The sequence below is a fragment of the Cebus imitator genome, unplaced genomic scaffold (genome assembly GCF_001604975.1).
Source record: "Cebus imitator isolate Cc_AM_T3 unplaced genomic scaffold, Cebus_imitator-1.0 Scaffold40, whole genome shotgun sequence".
In the NCBI taxonomy this organism is placed as follows: domain Eukaryota; kingdom Metazoa; phylum Chordata; class Mammalia; order Primates; family Cebidae; genus Cebus; species Cebus imitator.
The window spans coordinates 8,306,952-8,328,477 of record NW_016107355.1 but is presented as its reverse complement, the minus strand read 5'-3'; the positions used below and the strand labels follow the sequence as shown (position 1 = coordinate 8,328,477).

Here is a 21,526-nt window from a genome sequence, read left to right as displayed (position 1 = left end):
GATATCTGTTAAAGACTGCAGGAAAAGTAGATAGGAAATGAGGAGAAAACAGGAGTTTAGCCCTGTATGTATTAAGTTTGAGGTATACCTTGCACATTAAGAGAAAATGTCCAATAAGTTGTTGAATAGAGTCAGAAATTCCAGGGAATGGTCTGGGCTGGAGGTATACATTTTAAAAGTTGTAAATTATGAAACTGGATGAGGTCACTTACAAAGTGACTTAGCAAGAAAAGTAAAGATATCTGAGAAATGATTGGGAGTGAGGTTGGAGAAATGGAAGAACAGGCAAAGGAGAGTGGGGACATGGTGAAACCCTATCTCTACAAAAAAATGTTTAAAAGACATAAAGCTAGAATCATATCTGTCTCTTGTGTATTGAGGGCTCCCTGTGGACTGATATGAACTCACACTGGAGACATCAAAGGCCAGCTGTGACTGTAGGCTGGAGGAAACAGAACAGAAGGAAAGGACTGCTGTGGAATGGGAGTGGTTTCTATCTGAGGAGGAAAAGTCATACTTGAGTGTATACTGTGCCTCAGATGTGGTCACACAAGAGACAACCAGAGAGCATGAGAGGAAGGACAAGTGAAAGCACTGGCTTGGCGTTCACGACAGAAGAGCGTGGCCCAGAAGCGCCTAAGTGGCTAGTGGAAGCCCACAGTGTGGACTGCAGAATGCCTGGGGCTGATCATTAGAATTGGGAGTGGCCAGTTGGAGAAAAGCCACAGGCCATTCCTGGGAATTGAAATTAGAGGAGCTCAAAGAGGGGATTTTGAGAAAGCCACAAGGATATTATAAACTAGCCAGGCAGGGGAACAGTGCAAAAGCCAATCATGCCCCCATTCCTCTGCAGGCTTTTCTGTCTGGGGAAGGCCTGGCTGGAAGGGAGGGAATATCATTTTTAAATCAACCTCAGATTTTGACTATTACCCAAGACCGGACGTCTTGCTTAAGGAAGTGACAATTTTAGTGAGGCTGAAAGTGCCAGGGGGTAGTTTTTATTAACTGACAGTGACTGGAAATGTTTTGAGATTTGCTGGAGATTTCATCCAGGTATATTGGGAAGTCTTACTTCACAGAGCCAGTTTGGATGGATGCTATGGGAAAAAATATAATTTCTTTATAATTGAGGCCTGCAGATTCTAGCTTATTCAATAAAAAGTTACATTGGTTTCCAAACAGTGGACAATAGGGAGAAGAAGGGCTGATTTTTCAATATCCAGATGCCACCACATTTATATTGCGAGGAAGCAGTTCATCCCTCAGAATAGCATTCATATTTGTTGCCTCCTATAACTTCAGTGGGATTTTTGTCCAAGACACATACCATTGTTCAGATATGTTGTGAATATTTTAATGAAGATATCATTCAAATTCAAAAGAAAGGGTTTTCTTATCTCTGTATTATGAATCATTTTACACATAAGATATTATATAAAGAGAAGCTGCAAAAAGTAGTTAAGGCAGAAACAGGTTACATAGTAGCAGTGGCCTTTGAGGGCTTTTCACTTAGTTTATTAGATTTCCTGATAGTAGCAAAAGCTTTTTTATCCCAAGGCATTATAATGTTTTTTGAAGTAATTTACTCAAAGAGCTATGATGCTTAACTTATTTGTTTCTGTTCTCAGTTTCTGCTCTCACCTTTCTTTCCTTAATTTCCTGGTGGTTTTATGTTTTAGCTTATAGTAGTAAGAAAAACCCTCCCTTTCATTAACTCGGTGCCATAAATTTCTAGAGAGCATTAAAATTAATGATTTGTAAAGTAAGATAGATGAATTTACAGCTTGCATATATATATATATATATATATATATATATATACACAGATATATATATATATGAAAGCAAGATATCATGTGTATTTGCTTAACCAAACCACATATTGATAACTTTCAACTGGTTTGAACTCAGTTTTTTTCTGACTAGTTGTCTTATTAATACTTCTGTAACATTGATTTTTGTTTCTCTTCATGTGACACGAAATAGGTGAATTGGTTATCGCAGTGTTAGATACTACTCTATGTTCTTTACTTTTATTACCTAATTTAATCCTGAAAGCAGATATTATATTTTATGAAGAAACGATTTTCTAGGATTATTATCCCTATTTACAAATGAGCTAACTGAGGTAAGGAGATTAAGTGTCCGGAGCCACACTGTTAGTTAGTGGTAAACCAGGATTTAAACTGAGGTAGTTTGTCTCCAGAATTGGTGTGCTTCATCACTCACAGTGCGTCACATGTCTGGGGGTGACCTTTTTTTTTTTTAATGATAAAAAAGTTTTGGTGTATGCCTTAGGAAGTTCCAAAATGGTATGCTGACAATTAAAAAATTATAAAACCGTGCAGAACAAGTATATAGGATGATAATATACAGTTCAAAGAATGATAATAAATATCATGTATCCACTGCCCAGCCTAAGAATTGAACTATTATTATTCTCACAATTTTAACTATGAAAGATACAAATATATAACAAATGTTAGCTTATAAATTACAAAATTTGTATCTATTGCTTTATTTAATAAGACTTTAATGGACTATGTACTAGGACACCCAAATTTGTCCACCTAATTTTTTTCCGTGTTTTAAAAAAGTTGAGTTTCAACATTTGGCAAAGTATATAAATCTTAATGACTGTTTACATATAGCTCATTTACATATAACTCACTCAGACAAGAAAGAGAGGATTTCTAGTAGTCAAGGAATTCCCCATATGCCCTATCCTAGTCAATACCTCTTTCCAAGTGTTAATTACTGTTCTCATTTATATTACCTTAGATTGGTCTTGCCTCTTCTTGACCATCATATGAATGGAGTGATAACAATTTATACACTTTCGTATCTAGCTTTCTTTGTTCAATATCATATCTGTGAGATTTCATCCATGCTTGTTTGTATAGTAGTAGTTCCTCCCTTTTCATTGCTCTGTGGTATTTAATTGTTAGAATATATTAAAATATATTTATCTATTTTACTGTCAAATGAAAAGACAAATCCAAACTTAGGTAAAGATGCATTATTTGAAAGGACTTTTGCAATAGGGAGAATGCTCTGATTGTAAGATCTGTTAGCCTCTCCAGGGTCAGAAAGGGCTTCTCTTTTATAGCAATAAATGAGGCTGGAAGGAACCAGCTGCTGGGGAGTGGGATAAGCAGGTGCCATGATGGAGCAGTTTTTCTTGGCTGTAAGCTGATTCTTAGGAGGGGCCATTAAGGATAGTTAGCCCGTTGTAAACAAGAATGATAATCTAGAAAATCACTTTTTCATAAAAGGAGAATGCCTTCCAGTGATTGTTTAACCTCAGGGGCAGGAGAAAATTGAGGTGTATGTAGGGAGGGGAGAAACCTACTAAAGTTTGGTCAAGCTGAGTTAGTGTACATTAGTTCAGATTGGTCAGTGAGGACAAACAATTCAGCTACTCATTTATGAGACAAAGAAGAGAAGTTTGGAAGGCCTGTGTCTGGTCTCATCATAGGCAAACAGGGGGTCATCCGCAGTTCTTGTCTAGGGCATATGGGGAAGGGTAGTTATTTGCAGTAAGGTGCTTCCTGTAACGTGAAGAGTGAGGTTATTTCTTAATGATTTGATATTCTAGGAGTTCAGGTGAAGTTCAGCTATTAGTATTGAATATTCATAATGTTTTCAGTCTAAGGCCATTATGATTGATGGTGTTATGAACTTTATTTTTTTGAGACAGAGTCTCACTGTGTCATTCAGGCTGGAGGGCAATGAAACAATCTTAGCTCACTGCAACCTCTACCTCCTGGGTTCAAGCGATTCTCATGCCTCAGCCTCATGAGTAGGTGAGATCACAGGCATGCGCCACCACATCTGGCTAAGTTTTGTATTTTTAGTAGAAATGGTGTTTCACCACGTTGGCCAGGCTGTCTCAAACCCCTGACCTCAAGTGATCTGCCCTCCTCGGCCTCCCAAAGTGCTGGGATTACAGGGATGAGCCACCTTGCCCAGACTGTTATGAACATTTGCATACATGTATTTTGTTGGATATAAGCATTCATATCTGTTGGGCACATATCCAAGAGGTAAATTTTTTGTATTATAAGATATATGTTTATTGAACTTTAGAAGATATGGACAGTTTTCCAATTGTATTCCCATCAATGCGTGAGTCTCAGTTGCTCCATAAAAACTTGACATTATTGGTAATCATTTTAATTTTAGCCATCTGCTGTGAGTATAATGATATCTCAGTGTAGTTTTAATTTGCATTTCCTTGATGATTGATGTTATTGAACACCTTTTCACCTGTAAACTTGGCTTATTTTGCAAAATGACTTTTCAAGTGTTTGCCTACTTTAAAAAATGTTGATTTTCTTATTAATATTTAGGCATTCTTTATATATTCTAGAACAAATCATTTGTCAGATATAGGTAGTACAAATCTCCATTCTTTGTTATGCATTTTCACTTTCTTAACAGTATCTTTTGGTGAATTGAAGAACTTATATTTAAAGAAATCTGATTTGTTACTTATTTTTAATTCTTTTGTCTCTTAAGAAATCTTTCTCTACTGCAAGGTTATGAACATCAGTTTGATTATTTTTTAAAATAAAATGTATTGCTTTATATTTCACATTTAGATCTATAATCCATTTCAATTTACTTTTGTGTATGATATGGGATAGTGTTGAGACTCATTTTTAAAATAGGCATATCCAATTAATACAACACATTTATTGAAAAATCCTTGTACAATACTAGTAAATTGCAGTTGTGCCTTTATTGTAAATCAATTATTCGACCCTCTTTTCTGTCTCACCGGTATATTAGTTTACTCTTGTGTTAGTAACATACTTACCTATTACAAAGGCTGAATGCCTATAGGGTATGTCCTGGTTTAATCTTGTTCTTCAGTATAATCTTGGCTAATGTAACCCCTTTGCATTTTGATATATATTTTAGAGTTAGCTTTTCCATTTTAATACATGGACAGAGATAAAATGCTGGGATTTTCACTGGCATAGCATGGACTCAATTTTGTTTCTAATTTGTATCCAAACATTAAATTAAAAAAAAATAAGCTACATACATGAAGGCAAAGCAAACAGAAACCAATTGGGAATAAAGACATTTAACTTCAGATTGGAAGAATCACCTTTTCATAAATGTGGCTATACCTGGGATATTGGTTATGTGAACCATGTCAAATAAATACCACTACACTGAATAGCACACTGTGAGGAATCAGAACTCAGGAGTTTTTGAGGCCTACGCTGTGGACAATTACTGTTATGAACTTGGGGTTGAATTCCATGAGGGCAAGTGTTTTTGTGTGTTTTCTTTGCTAGCAGTTTTTCAGGGCTTAGAGAAATGCCTGGTGGTAGTGATTCATTGAATGAATGAAGGAATCTACATGTGTAGTTCTATCTAGCTATGAATTCTACAAGGGACAAATAATTTCAACTCTTGAAAATTTGCATTCAAAGAACATTTTTTCCCCAAAAGCAGTGTTAGCAAAATACAGAAAATTACAGGTGATAGATGATGTTAATCATGGTATTAATCATTTAGTAATGGCACTGAATACTATGTCATAACATATTTAAAATAAATTTAAAAAGCAGTCACATTAATATATTTTTGGTGATCTATATAACATTCTGAATTGTTCTAAAATAAAATGTAGTATACTCCATATTTTATCTTCTGGGTATTCATGCACAACCTCTTATTTTTCTGGCAGATACGTAAGAACATTTTTCTCAATTTTTAACTTGAAATTTTTAAGGAGGAAACTTAATCTATCTGACTCAATCTTCCACTACCAGACACAGAAGCCCCCCTATATTGCCATTTCACTCTACCTCTCCCCTCCTTATAATGAGAAAGTTCTCCTTTGTTTCATCTAAGGCTAATTCAAATGAGATTTAGATCTCATTGCCTACTGTTTTATGGGGGGGGGGGTTCTGAAATTGGAGTAACTTTTTCAAGTTTTTCCTTCAGCTGCCTCTTTTGTAATATACTTAGGTTTTTTCATTACAGCCTAATCAAAAGAAAAATGCCAACATATTTCTTAACCCTACACCCACCTCTAGTTTTCACTCTGCCTTTCTCCTTTTCTAGAGTCCATAGCGTCAAACTTTTTTTTTTTTGGTTCCGGGTTGCGGGGGCTGTTAAGAAAACTGTTATTTTTGAAGTTGAAATATTTAGAAACTACATTCATTGAGATTTCATCCTGGTACTATTCACTTTCTATGTTGTCATGTGCCAGATTCTCCTTAGCAGAAAGCCAAGAATTTAAATTGTGCTTCCAAGTAATAGCTTTGCAAACAGTTCAAATAATAAGCCAATGGGTTCAGTAAAAAGGTGGAAACTAATTTTTGATGGACTTTTTTCTGTACTAAATTGAGCAATAACTCACAAAGTCATCATGTTGTATGTATACATACAGTATGAATTTTTTTGGAGGATTATAACTAGAGGTTGTTTTGTCTTAAATTTTATTATGGCAAGAACACTTAACATGAGATCTGCTTTCTTAACTATAGGCACGTATCTAGAATTTACTCATCTTGTATAATTAAAACATTATACCTCTTCAGTGGGAACTCCCCATTTCTCCTATGCCCAGCCTCTGAAAACTGCCATTCTGCTCTCTGCTTCTATGAGTTTGATCTTGGGTATCACATGTAATTAGAATCATATGGTATTTGTTCTTCTGTGACTATCTCATTTCACTTAGCATTATATCTTCAAGGTTTATCCATATTGTTGTATAGAGTAAGATTTCCTTCTTTTTAAAGGCTAAGTAATATTTTCTTCTATTATGAATTTTAAAATGACACAACTTACAAATTTAGAAAGGAGACTTTTATTTTAAGGAGGTTATAACCTGCAGGCAGGAAGCACAGCCTCCAGCTAAAAAAAAAAAAAAAAAAAAAGAGCAAATACTTTTGACAGAGGGAAAATCAAGACAGGAATTTATGTTGAACAGGTTGGCCAAGTACGTATCCTCAGCAGGCTACAGGAGGAGCGCTGGATATTCAAGAAAGGAGGGCATGTGCCAGCAAACATGTTACCTGCAGCCTACGTTCACCTTGGGGTGGAGACTTGGCATTTAAATGTATAACAATTAGGCTCTCTACATCAAAAGGTGATGAAAGGACTTGAAGGCACCCAAATGCGCAGACTCTGTGAAACTGCCCAGAACCAGTCCATGTTTAGTGGTCTTCTTATCAGGAGAAAGTTACTGAAATCAGTCTCTCATCCAATCACAGCCGTAGTTATGGCTTGTGGATCAAGGGCCAGTTAGTCAGTGTCTGGTGGTGAGCTGCAGTCGCTTTAATATTGCTTACCTTGAGGCCAGTGTTTGTTATAGCTGCTAAAGAAAAATTAAAACCTTGTGGCAGTTAGAACATAGTTAATACTTCAAGTGAAGAAACATGACTTAATTCTTGAATTGTTCTTTCCCAAGATTATTTGGCCATTTGGGATACTCTGTGGTTTCACATGAATCCTAGAATTGCTTTGTGAAATTTTCTATATGAATTCCCGTTGGGATTTTGATAGAGATCTAATTGAATCTGCGGACTCTTTTGGGTAGTATGGGCATTTTATCAATATCAAGCCTTCCAACCCATGAACATGGGCTATCTTTCCATTTGTTTGTGTCTTTAATTTCTTTCATCAGTGTTTTATAGTATTCAGTGTATAAGTCTTTCATTACCTTAATTAAGTTTATTCCTAAATATTTTATTCTTTTCTATGGTATTACAGATGGAATTATTTTCCTAAATTCCTTTTCAGATAGCTCATTATTGGTATATAGAAAAGCAATTGATGTTTTTTGTTAATTGTGTCCTGCAACTTTACTGAATTTATCAGCTCTAAACTCTCTCTCTCTCTGTGTGTGTGTGTGTGTGTGTGTGTGTGTGTGTGTGTGTGGTCTTTGGAGTTTCCTTTATGAAGATTATGCCATTGGCATACAAAGACAATTTGCTTCTTCATTTCTGACTTGGATGTCTTCCTTTTCTGTTTCTTATCTAATTACTCCATATACCATGCACCGTGTTGAACGGAAGTGGCAAGAATGTGCATCCTTGTCTTGTTCTTGATCTTAGTGTAAAAGCTTTCAGTTTTTCACTGTTGGGAATGATGTTAGCTGTGAGCTTTTCATATAGGGCCTTTATAATGTGAAGTAATTTCCTTCTATTCCTAGTTGATTGAGCATTTTTTAATCATGAAAGGACGTTAAATGTTACCAAATGCCTTTTATACATCTGTTAATATGATTATGTGATTTTTATCTTTCATTCTCTTGATTCAGGTGGTTTATGATATTAATTGATTTTTGTCTCTTGAACTATCCTTGCAGCCTGGTTATAAATCCCACTTGGTCATGGTATATGATCCTTTTAATGTGCTATTGAATTTAGTTTGTTAGTATTTTGTTTAGGAGGTGTGCATCTTTGTTCATCAGTAAAATCAGCCTGTAGATTTCTTTTGATGCGTATTTTTTTTTCCTCTGGTTTGAGTAACAGGACAATATTGGCCTCATAAAGATGTTGGAAGTGTTCCCTTCCATTTAATTTTTTGGAAGATTTTGAGAAGGACTGACTTTTATTCTTTAAATGTTTGATTGAATTTGCCAGTGAAACCATCTGGTCCTGGGCTTTCTTTGTTGAGAGGTTTTGATTACTGATTCAATCTTTTTACTAGTTATAGTCTGTTCAGATTTTCTATTTCTTTATAATTCAGCCTTAGTGGGTTGTATGTGCTAAGCATTTTAGTCATTTCTTCTAGGTTATCCAGTTTGTTAGTATGTAATTGTTCACAGTGTTTCTATGGCATCAGTTGTAATGCCTCTTCTTTCACTTTTGATTTTACATATTTGAGTCTTCTTTCTTCTTTTTCATTCTAGCTGTAAATTTTATTAATATTTATGAAAAGCCAATTGTTTGCTTTAAAAATTTTTAAATTATCTGTTCTTTTCTCTTCTAGTCTTTATTATAGTCTACCTTCTGCTAATTTTGGGCTTTTTTTTTTTTCTTTTTCTAGTTCTTTGAGGTATTAATATGAAGTTAGGCTGTATATTTGATTTATTTCTTCTTTTCTAATATAGGCATTTATTTTGTAAACTTCCCTCTTAGTATTGCTTCTTTGCATTATATGTTTTAGTATGTTGTGTGTTTTTTTTTGTCTGAAAGTATAGTCTAATTTTAATACTTTTCATTAGCCCACTGGTTGTTCAAAATGGGTTGTTTAATTTCAACATGTGCGAATTTTTCAGCTTTCCTTTTGATGTTGATTTCCAGTTTCATTCCACTGAGGTTGAAAAAAATACTTTCTGTAATTTCAGTCTTCTTAAACAATTTAATACTTGTTTTGGGACCTATCATGTGATCAGTCTGATAGAATGTTCCATGTATTCTTGAGAAAAAATGTATATTATTCTGATGTTGGATGAAATGTTCTGTATTTGTTGTATATATTTGGCCTATAATGTTGTTGAAGTTCACTGTTTTTTTGTTGATTTTCTGTGTGGTTGTTTTGTCCATTATTGAAACTGGGGTATTGAAGTCTCTTGCTGCTAATGTATTGCTGTCTGTTACTCTCATCAGTTTTGTCAATGTTTCATTATATATTTATGGGCTCCTGTGTTGGATGCATGCATACTTGTTACATCTTTCTGGTGGATTGACCCTTTTATCATTATATGTCTTTCTTTGTCTTCTGTGATAATAGTTGACTTAAAGCCTATTTTGTCTAAGTATAGCCACCTTATGGTCTAATTTGGTTAAGATTTGCATCTTTATTCATCTCTTTACGTTCAGCCTATGTGTACCCTTAAAGCAAAAGTAGATCTCTTTTTTCTTAAAATTTATATTGTAATTAAAATTATTTGACCATCACCATTATAGTAATATGATATTGTTTATTAGACAATATACAATTTTACCAACTAGTTTTACATTTTAGCATACATTCATTTTAAGTCAAAGAACTCTATTTGGGATAATATATATATGTATGTACCCCAGAATCTAAAGTGCAAATATATATATATAGAAGAAATATATATTTCTATATATTATATAGAAGAAATTTCTTCTATATAATATATATATTTATATTTGTTTATATATATTTATATTTATATATTTATGTATATTTATATTTATTTTTATATATTTATATTTATATATAAAAGATATATGTAGTTATATATTATATTTATTATATATTTACATATTTATTATATATTCATATATATTATATGTTTATATATATTTATATTATATATTTATATATTTATTATACATTTATATATTATATTTATATATATTTATGATATATTTACATATATTATATTTATATTTATATATAATATATATTGATATATATATATCATATATATAGATTATATATATATATATTTGCACTTTAGGTTCTGGGGTACATGTGAAGAACATGCAGGATTGTTGCATAGGTACATACATGGCAATGTGGTTTGCTGCCTCCGTACCCATCACCTATGTCTGGCATTTCTCCCCATGTTATCACTCCGAAACTCCCTAACCCCCACTGTCCCTCCCCTAGTCGCCTCCCACAGACCCCAGTGTGTGATGATCCCTTGCTGTGTCCATGTGTTCTTATTGTTCAACACCCGCGTCTGAGTGAGAAAATGCAGTGTTTAATTTTCTGTTCTTGTGTCAGTTTGCTGAGAATGATGGTTTCCAGGTTCATCCATGTCCCGAAAAAGGACATGAACACATCATTTTTTTATGGCTGCATAGTATTCCATGGTGTATATGTGCCACATTTTCCCTGTCCAGCCTATCACTGATGGGCATTTGGGTTGGTTCCTAGTCTTTGCTATTGTAAACAGTGCTGCAGTGAACATATGTGTGCATATGGCTTTATAATAGAACGATTTATAATCCTTTGTATATATACCCAGTAATGAGATTGCTGGGTCAAATGGAATTTCTATTTCTAGGTCCTTAAGGAATCGCCACATTGTCTTCCACAATGGTTGAACTAATTTAGACTCCTAGAACAATGTAAAATTGTTCCTATTTCTCCACATTCTCTCTGGCATCCATTGTCGCCATATTTTTTAATGATCGCCATTCTAACTGGCATGAGATGGTATCTCAGCGTAGTTCTGATTTGCATTTCTCTAATGACCAATGATGATGAGCATTTTTTCACGTTTGTTTGCCTCATATAGGTCTTCTTTTGAAAAGTGTCTGTTCTTATCATTTGCCCACTTTTAAATTGATTTTTTTTGTTTGTTTTTTGTAAATCTGTTTTAGTTCTTTGTAGATTCTGGATATTAGTCCTTTGTCAGATGGGTAGATTGCAACAATTTTTTCCCATTCTATTGGTTGATGGTTCACTCTAATGATGGTTTCTTTTGCTGTGCAGAAGCTCTGGAGTTTAATTAGATCTCATTTGTCTATTTTGGCTTTTGTTGCCATTGCTTTTGGCATTTTAGTCATGAAGTCCTTGCCTATGCCTATGTCCTGAATGGTTTTGCGTAGGTTTTCTTCTAGGGTTTTTATGGTGTTAGGTCTTATGTTTAAGTCTTTAATCCATCTGGAGTTAATTTTAGTTAGGTGTCAGGAAGGGATCCAGTTTCTGCTTTCTGTACATGGCGAGCCAGTTATCCCAACACCGTTTATTAAACAGGGACTCTTTTCCCCATTGCTTGTTTTTGTCAGGTTTGTCAAAGATCAGATGGTTGTAGATGTGTGGTGTTGCCTCCAAGGCCTCTGTTCTGTTCCATTGGTATATATCTCTGTTTTGGTACCAGTACCATGCTGTTTTGATTACTGTAGCCTTGTAGTATAGTTTGAAGTCTGGTAGGATGATGCATCCAGCTTTGTTGTTTTTGCTTAGAATTGACTTGGCTATGTGGGCTCTCTTTTGGTGCCATATGAAGTTTAAGATGGCTTTTAGCAGTTCTTTGAAGAAGGTCATTGGTAGCTTGATGGGGATAGCATTGAATATATAAATTACTTTGGGCAGTATGACCATTTTCATGATATTGATTCTTCCTATCTATGAGCATGGAATGTTTCTCCATCTGTTTGTGTCCTCTCTTATTTCTTTGGCAGTGGTTTGTAGTTCTTGAAGAGGTCCTTTACATCCTTTGTTAGTTGTATTCCTAAGTATTTTATTCTCTTTTTAGCAATTGTGAATGGGAGCTCACTTTTGATTTGGCTCTCTGTTTTTCTATTATTGGTGTATAGAAATGCTTGTGATTTCTGCACATTGATTCTGTATTCTGAGATGTTGCTGAAGTTGCTTATCAGTTTCAGGAGATTTGGGGCTGAGATGATGGGGTTTTCTAAATATACAGTCATGTCATCTGCAAATAAAGAAAATTTGGCTTCTTCTTTTCCTAATTGAATACACTTTATTTCTTTTTCTTGCCTGATTGCTCAGGCTAGAACTTCCAATACTGTATTGAACAGGAGTGGTGAGAGAGGGCATCCTTGTTTAGTGACAGATTTCAAAGGGAATGCTTCCAGTTTTTGCCTGTTCAGTATGATATTGGCTGTGGGTTTTTCATAAATAGCTTTTATTATTTTGAGATAAGTTCCATCAATACCTAGTTTATTGAGAGTTTTAGTATAAGGGCATGTTGAATTTTGTCAAAGGCCTCCTCTGCATCTATTGAGATAATCATGTGGTTTTTGTCTTTGGTTCTGTTTATGTGGTGAATTACATTTATAGACTTGTGTATGTTGAACCAGCCTTGCATCCCGGAATGAAGCTTACTTGATTGTGATGGATAAGCTTTTTGATGTGCTTTTGCAGCCAGTTTGCTGTTTTATTGAAGATTTTTGCATCTGTGTTCATCATGGATATTGGCCTCAAGTTTTCTTTTCTTGTTGAGTCTCTGCCAGGTTTTGGTATCAGGATGATGTTGGTCTCATAAAATGATTTGGGAAGGATTCCCTCTTTTTGGATTATTTGGAATAGTTTCAGAATGAATAGCACCAGCTCCTCTTTGTATGTGTGGTAGAATTCGGCTGTGAACCCATCTGGACCTGGGCTTTTTTGTTGGTAGGCTATTAACTGCTGTCTCAACTTCAGCCCTTGTTATTGGTCTATTCAGGGTTTCAAATTCTTCCTGGTTTAGGCTTGGGAGGGTGCAAGTGTCCAGGAATTTATCTATTTCTTCCAGGCTTACTGGTTAATGTACATAGAGTTGTTTATTGTGATCTCTGATGATGGTTTGTATTTCTGTGGAATCTGTGGTGATATCCCCTTTATCATTTTTTATTGCATCTATTTTATTCTTCTCTCTTTTCTTTTTTATTAATCTGGCTAGTAGTCTATTTTGTTGATCTTTTCAAAAGACCAGCCCCTGGATTTATTGATTTTTTGAAAGATTTTTTGTGTCTCTATCTCCTTCAGCTCTGCTCTGATTAGTTATTTCTTGTCTTCTGCTAGCTTTTGAGCTTTTTTGATCTTGCTCCTCTAGCTCTTTCAGTTTTGATGATAGTGTGTCAATTTTAGATCTTTCCTTGCTTCTCATGTGGGCATTTATTGCTATAAATTTTCCTCTAGATACTGCTTTAAATATGTCCCAGAGATTCTGGTATGTTGTATCTTCATTCTCGTTGGTTTTGAAGAGCATCTTTATTTCTGCCTTCATTTCATTGTTTATCCAGTTAACATTCAAGAGCCAGTTGTTCAGTTTCCATGAAGTTGTGTGGTTCTGAGTTAGTTTCTGAATTCTTAGCTCTAATTTGATTGCACTGTGGTCTAAGAGACTGTTTGTTATGTTTTCCGCTATTTTGCATATGCTGAGGTGTGATTTACTTCCAATCATTTGGTCAATTTTAGAGTAGGTGTGATGTGGTGCTGAGAAGAATGTATATTCTGTAGATTTGGAGTGGAAAGTTCTGTAAAGGTCAATTAGGTTTGCTTGGTCCAAGTCTGAGTTCAAGTTCTGGATATACTTGTTAATTTTCTGTCTCATTGATCTATCTAATATTGACAGTGGAGTGTTAAAGTCTCCCACTATTATTGTGTGGGAGTCTAAGTCTCTTTGTGGATCATTAAGAACTTGCTTTACATATCTGGGTGCTCTTGTATTGAGTGCTTATATATTTAGGATCGTTAGCTCTTCCTGTTGCATTGGTCCTTTACCATTATGTAATGCCCTTCTTCGTCTCTTTTGATCTTTGTTGGTTTAAAATCTATTTTATCAGAGACCAGGATTGAAACTCTTGCTTTTTTTTGTTCACCTTTTGCTTGGTAAATCTTCCATTCCTTTATTTTGAGCCAAGTGTATCCTTGCATTTGAGATGTGTTTCCTTAATACAGCACACTGATGGGTTTTGAGTTTTTATCCAAGTTGCCAGTCTGTGTCTTTTGATTGGGGCATTTAGCCCATTTACATTTAAGGTTAATATCGTTATGTGTGAATGTGATCCTGCCTTTTTGATGCTAGCTGGTTGTTTTGCCCATTAGTTGACATGGTTTCTTCATTGTGTTGATGTTCTTTACCATTAGGTATGTTTTTGGAGTGGCTGGTACTGGTTGTTCCTTTCTATATTTATTGCTTCTTTCAGGAGTTCTTGTAAAGAATGCCTGGTGGTGATGAAATCTCTGAGCAATTGCTTCTTCATAAAGGATTTTATTTCTCCTTTGCTTATGAAGCTTAATTTGACTGGATATGAAATTCCAGGTTGAAAGTTCTTTTCTTTAACGATGTTGAATATTGGCTCCCACTCTCTTCTGGCTTGTAGGGTTTCTGCTAAAAGATGCACTGTGAGTGTTCTGGGCTTCCCTTTGTGGGTAACCCGACCTTTCTCTCTGACTGCTCTTGACATTTTCTCCTTCATTTCAACCCTGGTGAATCTGATGATTATATGCCTTGGGGTTGCTCTTCTTGAGGAATATTTTTGTGGTGTTCTCTGTATTTCCTGGACTTGAATATTGGCCTGCCTTGCGAGACTGGAGAAGTTCTCCTGGATAATATCCTGAAGAGTGTTTTCCAGCTTGGATTCATTCTCTCTGTCACATTCAGGTACACCTATAAAATGTAGATAAGGCCTTTTTACATAATCTCATATTTCTTGGAGGCTTTGTTCATTTCTTTTTAGTGTTTTTTTCTCTAATCTTGCCTTCTTGTTTTATTTCATTGAGTTGATCTTCAATGTCTGATATCCTTTCTTCTGCTTGGTTGATTCAGCTATTGAAACTTGTGTATGCTTCATGAAGTTCTCATGTTGTGTTTTTCAGCTCATTATATTGATTCAAAATAAATCAATTCATTTATATTCCTCTCTATGCTGTTTGTTCTCATTAGCATTTTGTCAAACCTTTTAAAAATATTCTTAGTTCCTTTGCATTGTGTTAGAACATGTTCTTTTAGCTCAAAGAGGTTTGTTATTACCCACCTTCTGAACCCTGTTTCTGTCAATTCATCAGACTCATTCTCCATCCAGCCTTGTTCCCTTACTGGTGAGGAGTTGTGATCCCTTGGACGAGGAGAGGCATTCTGGTTTTGAGTGCTTTCATCTTTTTTGCGTTGGTTTCTTCCCATCTTTGTGGATTTATCTACCTGAGTCTTTGTAGTTGGTGACTTTCGGATGCATTCTCCGAGTGGACTTTGTTTTTTTGATGATGAAGTTATTTCTTTCTGTTGTTTAGCTTTCCTTCTAACAGTCAGGCCCCTCTGATGTAGGGCTGCTGGAGGTCCACTCCAGACCCTGCTTGCCTGGGGATCACCTGCAGTGGCTGCAGAACAGTAAGGGTTGCTGCCATTTTCTTTTTCTATTATCTTTGTCCCAGATGTATACCCGCCACATGTCAGCCTGAGCTCTCCTTTATGAGTTGTCTCTGGATATAAAGGGGTCGGGGAGATGCTTGAGGAGACAGCCTGTCCCTTATAGGAGCTCAAGTCCTGAGCTGTGAGCTCCATTGTTCCATTCAGGGCTGCTGGGCAGGTGCATTTAAGTCTGATGCAGCAGAATTCATAACCGCCTTTTTTTTTTTTCCCCCAGGTTCTCTGTCCCGGGAAGGTGGGGCCTTGTTTATAAGTTCCTGTCATGCTTCTGCCTTTTTTTAGAGATGCTCTGCCCAGCAAGGAGGTACCCTAGTCACAGTCTACCAGCAGGGGTGTTCCTGAGCTGCTGTCGGCTCTGCACAGCTGCTATGTGAACTTCCTTGCAGTTTTGTTTATAGGGGTATAGTTAGAAGTGCCTTGGTAATGGCGGACTGCCTCAGTAATGGTGGACCGCCTCAGTTATGGTGGACTGCCTGGGTAATGGCGGACTGCCTCGGTAGTGGTGCACTATCTCGGTAATGGCAGATGCCCTTCTCCCCACACAGCTGGACCATCCTGGGTCCAGCTGTGCTTGCTGTGAAACTCTCAATTCAGAGCATTTCAGATTGCTGGTCTTTGTTGGGGTGGGACTGGCTGAGTGAGATCACCTGGCTCCCTGTTTCTGCCCCCTTTTTTTTCAGTTGAATGAGTGACTCTGTCTCCTAGGCGTTCCAGTTGCCAGTTGAAACGGTGCCTGGATTTGTGTAAGTTTTTATGCGGAGACCTCCTGTGCCAGCTGAAACAGCTACGCTGGAGACTTGTGGTGCTTTTTTGCCCAGGAATCTCCTGGCCTGTGGGCAGTAAAAATTCTTTTGGAAATGTGGTGATCACTCACCCTCTGCGTTTTTGCTGGGAACTGCATTCCGGAGCTGTTCCTATTCGGCCATCTTGGATCTTCCTCTAGGATTTCTTATAAGGCATATCTAGTGGTGATGGATTCTCTCAGCTATTGTTTGTCTTGGGAAAGTTGTTCCTTCATTTTTGATGGACAAGTTTGCCAGGTAGAGTACTCTTCATTGAGTTTCTTCTTTTTTTTTCTTTCTTTCAGCTCTTTGAATGTGTCATCCCACTGCCTTTTGGCCTTTATGATATTTGCAGAAAAATCCACTGATAGTCTTATGGAGGTTCACATGTACTTGAAAAGTGGCTTTTAACCTGATGCTTTCCCAGTTCTCTCTGTCTTTGTTCTTGACAATGTCATTAGAATGTGCATGTTAATTAGATGTCCACTTACTACAACAAGAAATATCTTGAGAGCTGGTAAAGCATCACCTTCAGGTATGTCTGTAAGGGTGTTTTCAGAGTAGATGGGCATGCCAGTTGGTGGAATGAGTAGGGAAGATCTACCTCCTATGTAGGTGAGCACTATCCAATTGGATGGGAGCCTGAATATAATAAAAAAGCAGAAGATAGGTGAATTCTTTCTCTTCCTCTCTTTTTTATCTTGGAACTGGGACAACCTGTTCTCTTTCCCTTGGGCATCAGAACTTTAGGCTCCCTGGTCTTTGCATCCTGGTGAAACAGAATTTTCAATAGAGTCATATCCACTCCCTCATTCATTTTCTCACCTATTACTTACTATTCTATCCATTCCAATCTAGCTTCTGCCTCTTTCTCAACTGAAAAACAATTCTTTATTTTGTTGAATCCCATGGAAATCTTTCAATCCTCATCTCAACCTCTCAGCATCTTTTGGCCCTGTTAGGCAACTCTTCCATGAAACATTCTTTTTTTTTTTTTTAATTGAATTCTGTGGATACCACACACTGCTGGATTTACCCCTTTTTCCAGGGCTATTTATTCTTTGTTTGAATTACTGGCTTATCTTTTCCTATCTGCTCATTAAATGTTGCAATTCACCACATTTCAATTCCATGTCTTTTTTTTTTTTTCCCTTAAACTCTCTTTTTAAACTAGTTATTTTTCTGACAATTAAAATTATCTGAAGGGCTTTTTAAAAACACCAATGTCTGGGCCACATCCAAAACTAATTAAATCTAGAGGTGAGTGATGGGATGAGGTATCAGTACTTTCTAGAACTCAGTTGAATCCAATCTATTTCGAAGCTTGAGAATCCATCAAAAAGTTTATCTAAACTCACGGCTTAAATACCATTTTAAAATCAGAATAAGGATCACGGGTGTTTGATTCTCAAGTGAATAATTAGTACATGGCAAGTGCATAGCACATAGGAAATTCTCAGAAACTGTTAAATAAATTAAGGAATGACTAAAATGAGAGAGAAATTTGGCATATTTGTGGTGGTTGAATAACTGGTAAAGCTTTTATTGCTCCTTTAGGAAACTTAGCATTTAGTTGACATTGACATTGTAGGTTGAACTGTCTTAAAGACAGGAATGTTGAGATGAAAATTTGCATGAAAAATAGATTACTTTTGGAAACATGTCTCAAGAGGGAGTAAACCAGGCTTAAACACAGAAACAGTGGATTTGCAACTGAGTGATCAGTCCATGCTATTGGGAGCTCCCAAGATGGGGTGGTCCTTCAGAGTTGTCTCAATTAGTAGAAAGGGACCCAGCCACCTTGTATACTCCTATCAAAGTCACTGGGTATAGGCTGCCACTAGGACAAGACACCTTACTTCAGCTGAAGGCTGTCCCAGAAGACACTCAGCTCTGAGCCGTAAGCAGCCAAAATTCCAAGGAACAAGGTTATTTCTGGAGGCGTGAACTTAATGGTGGGGCACTGCAGCATCCACTACAGGTGGAATCAGATTGTCAACTGAATGAGATCTGAGACTTCACCTAATTTAACCTTTGGTTTAAAGATGAGTATACTGAAGCTCACAGAGGATAAGTGCTTTCCCCAATGTCATGTGGGAAGCTGTCAGTCTGTCTGGGGTTAGAACGCTAGTCTCTTGACTCTTGGAGAAGTACTTTTCAATTATACCCACATTTTACTTAACTGTAATTTAACTTTAGTGTATGTGTATATGTGTGTGTGTAATTTTTCTTATAAATGTTTTCACTGGGCCAGGAGGGAAATATTTTAAGTTTTTGCTATATTTGGAAAATTGAGAAAAGCTAAGAATCATTGCAGTTGGCTGCAGAGTCAGAAGTATTCACTATGGATTAGTACTTGCTGGGCCGGGATGTAATTCTATTCCGTATAGTATGGAAGTAACGGCACAGTAAACTTTGTGTTTGGATTGAAGTTTAATTCTTTATGTCATGAGCTTTGGAACTCATTAGCAAACCCATTAGAAGTAGTGAGAATGTACGATGTTTTACAGTTGAGCAACATATGATATAAATAGAAGATACTTCTATCATAATTTTCACAGAATGAGTAATCTTGCATGTGATACAAAGTTAAAAGTGACCAACAGATAGCCTTCAATGAGCTTTGAAAATTGCTGGTATTCAAAATCCAGCATCTCTCCAAATAGATGCTTCTACTTTATGCAAAATATTTTTTATATGAGCCATGGATGACGTAATTGTATAAATGGAGGTAGAGAAGATTTGGAAATGTTTCCACAGGCTTCAACGTTCCTGAAACCCAGTTGAGGGGATAAATAACATGAATGTTGCAGAACACTATTCTTAATTATGACTCTTGGCCCATAATAACATGACATACTTTGCCACACACATACACATCTACTCATAAACACATTCTTTTCTAATAGGTTTAGACCCAACTCAACCAATCATGTAAAAGTATCACTCACTGTCTGCATTAATAAAACTGTTTGGTTTAATTTGTGAAAACAAAATGGAAAATAAATCCAGAAGCTGTCAAGAGAGGTGATAGTGAATTATAGGATAAGTGGGAAAATACAAAAATAAAAAGTGCTCCACAATAATTACACAGTTACCTGTATTCATGAATAGCAACTGATTTAACTTATTAGCTGAATACATAAAGTATTTTTCTTTGGTGTATATTTACCTATCTGATTATCTAAAAATTATTGTGTACAGATGGAATGTTATGCTGAACTTTTAATACATTCATACTGACAGACCAGTAACAGTGTTTTTCATAAGCCCCAACCTTAGCGCATGATCAAGGTTTCAGTTCTGTATGAATATTATATACAGTTTGCTTCCAGTTAAGGCTGTGGATTTTGGAAGGAGAGAGCACAGTTGGCTCTCCTGACTGTTTCAGTGTCTTTCCTGGTTTCCTCTCTCTCTCTCTTTCTCTCTTTTTTTTTTTTTCAAATAAACATTTTATTTTAGAATAGCTTTAGATTTGTAGAAAAGTTTCCAAAGTTCCCAAATGCCCTGCATCTAATTTCTTCTATTTTTATTTACCTTTAGTATGGTAATTTTATTTTATTTTATTTTTTACAATTAAAAAGCCAGTATTACTAGAATGTTAATAAGTAAAGTCCATTCTTTATTCAGACCTCTTTGGTCTTTACTTAAGCCCTTTTTCTGCTGCAGGATCATTTCTAGGACACTATGTTAATAGTTATCATGTCTCCTTGGGCTTCTCTTGGCTATGACAGTCACTTAGTACTTATTTTTGATGACTGAGAGTTTTGCAAAGTACCTGTCAAGTATTTTGTGGAATTTCCTTCAAATCAGATTTATCTGATGTTATTCTTATGACTAGGCTGGGTTATGTGCTTTTGAGAGGAAGACGACAGGGTTAAAATGTGAATCTCATCACATCATATCAAGGGTACATGTTATCAACATGACTTACCATGGTTGAAGTTAACTTGATCACCTGCTGAGGAGAATGCCTGTGGAGTTTCTCCACAGTAAAGTTACTCTTTCCCCGCTTTGCAGACTAAACTCTTTGGGAGGGAGTCACTATGTACAGCCCACACTAAGGAGTGGGGAGTTATTTTCCACCAATTAGAAAGCAGAAGATCTACACCAATTATTTGGAATTCTTCATGAGTGATTTGCCTATATTTCCCCGTTTATTCATTATTATTTTTTATCTTTATATATATATATAATTTATATTTAATATATAAATATATATTTAATAATATTTAAATATAACATATTTATTATATTTAATAATGAATTAATAATTCATTAGTATTTTTATCTGTATGGACTCATGGAATTTTATTTTGTACTGTGGATTATAATACAATACTACTTTATATTGTTGCTCAAAACATTACAGCCTTGGCCATTGGAAACCCTCTCAGTTGATTCTCGTGTCCTTCCTTTGACATGTTTCCATTGTGGTGCTTTTTTTGTTTTTCTGAATGCTTCTTTAATTTATGTTACTGTAAGATATCTGCTCTTTTTAAAGAAATCCTCTGTTGTCATTACCGTTTATATGAGTTTACCAGCTTTAAAATAATGACTGATAACCTCACTGTTGCCACTATTTACAGTTGTATTGTTTTCTTTGATGTAATTTCTGAGTCCTTTTAGTGTAGTATTCAGAAAGGAATCTTCCATCTAAAACCTCCTCCCATGATACCTTGTGTTTTCTTGTATCTTGCTGTGTCTGAAAAGGAGAATTAACAGTAATCAAAATATCCTACAGAGTCAGAATTCCTTGCTGTAGAAGGGAGGATGATTGCATCTGTTTCCATGAAGAATTTCTTAACCTGTGGTCCACTGGTCCAGGAACCCTCAGAAGCGAAACTTTGTATACTCTTTTTAGGGAAGTATAGAGTTTTTGTCAGATTTTCAGAGACATCTGTTATCTAACAAAGAGGCAAAGAATCACTGCCTTAGAGCATGAGAAATGATACAACCAATACTT

The 21,526-nt window shown here is 35.8% G+C and overlaps 1 protein-coding gene across 2 annotated transcripts in view; it reads left to right on the top strand.

The window, feature by feature from the left end:
* Positions 1–21,526, top strand: part of GLRB (glycine receptor beta) — an 87,659-nt gene that overhangs the window by 18,257 nt on the left and 47,876 nt on the right. The gene's annotated exons all lie outside the window — the stretch shown is intronic.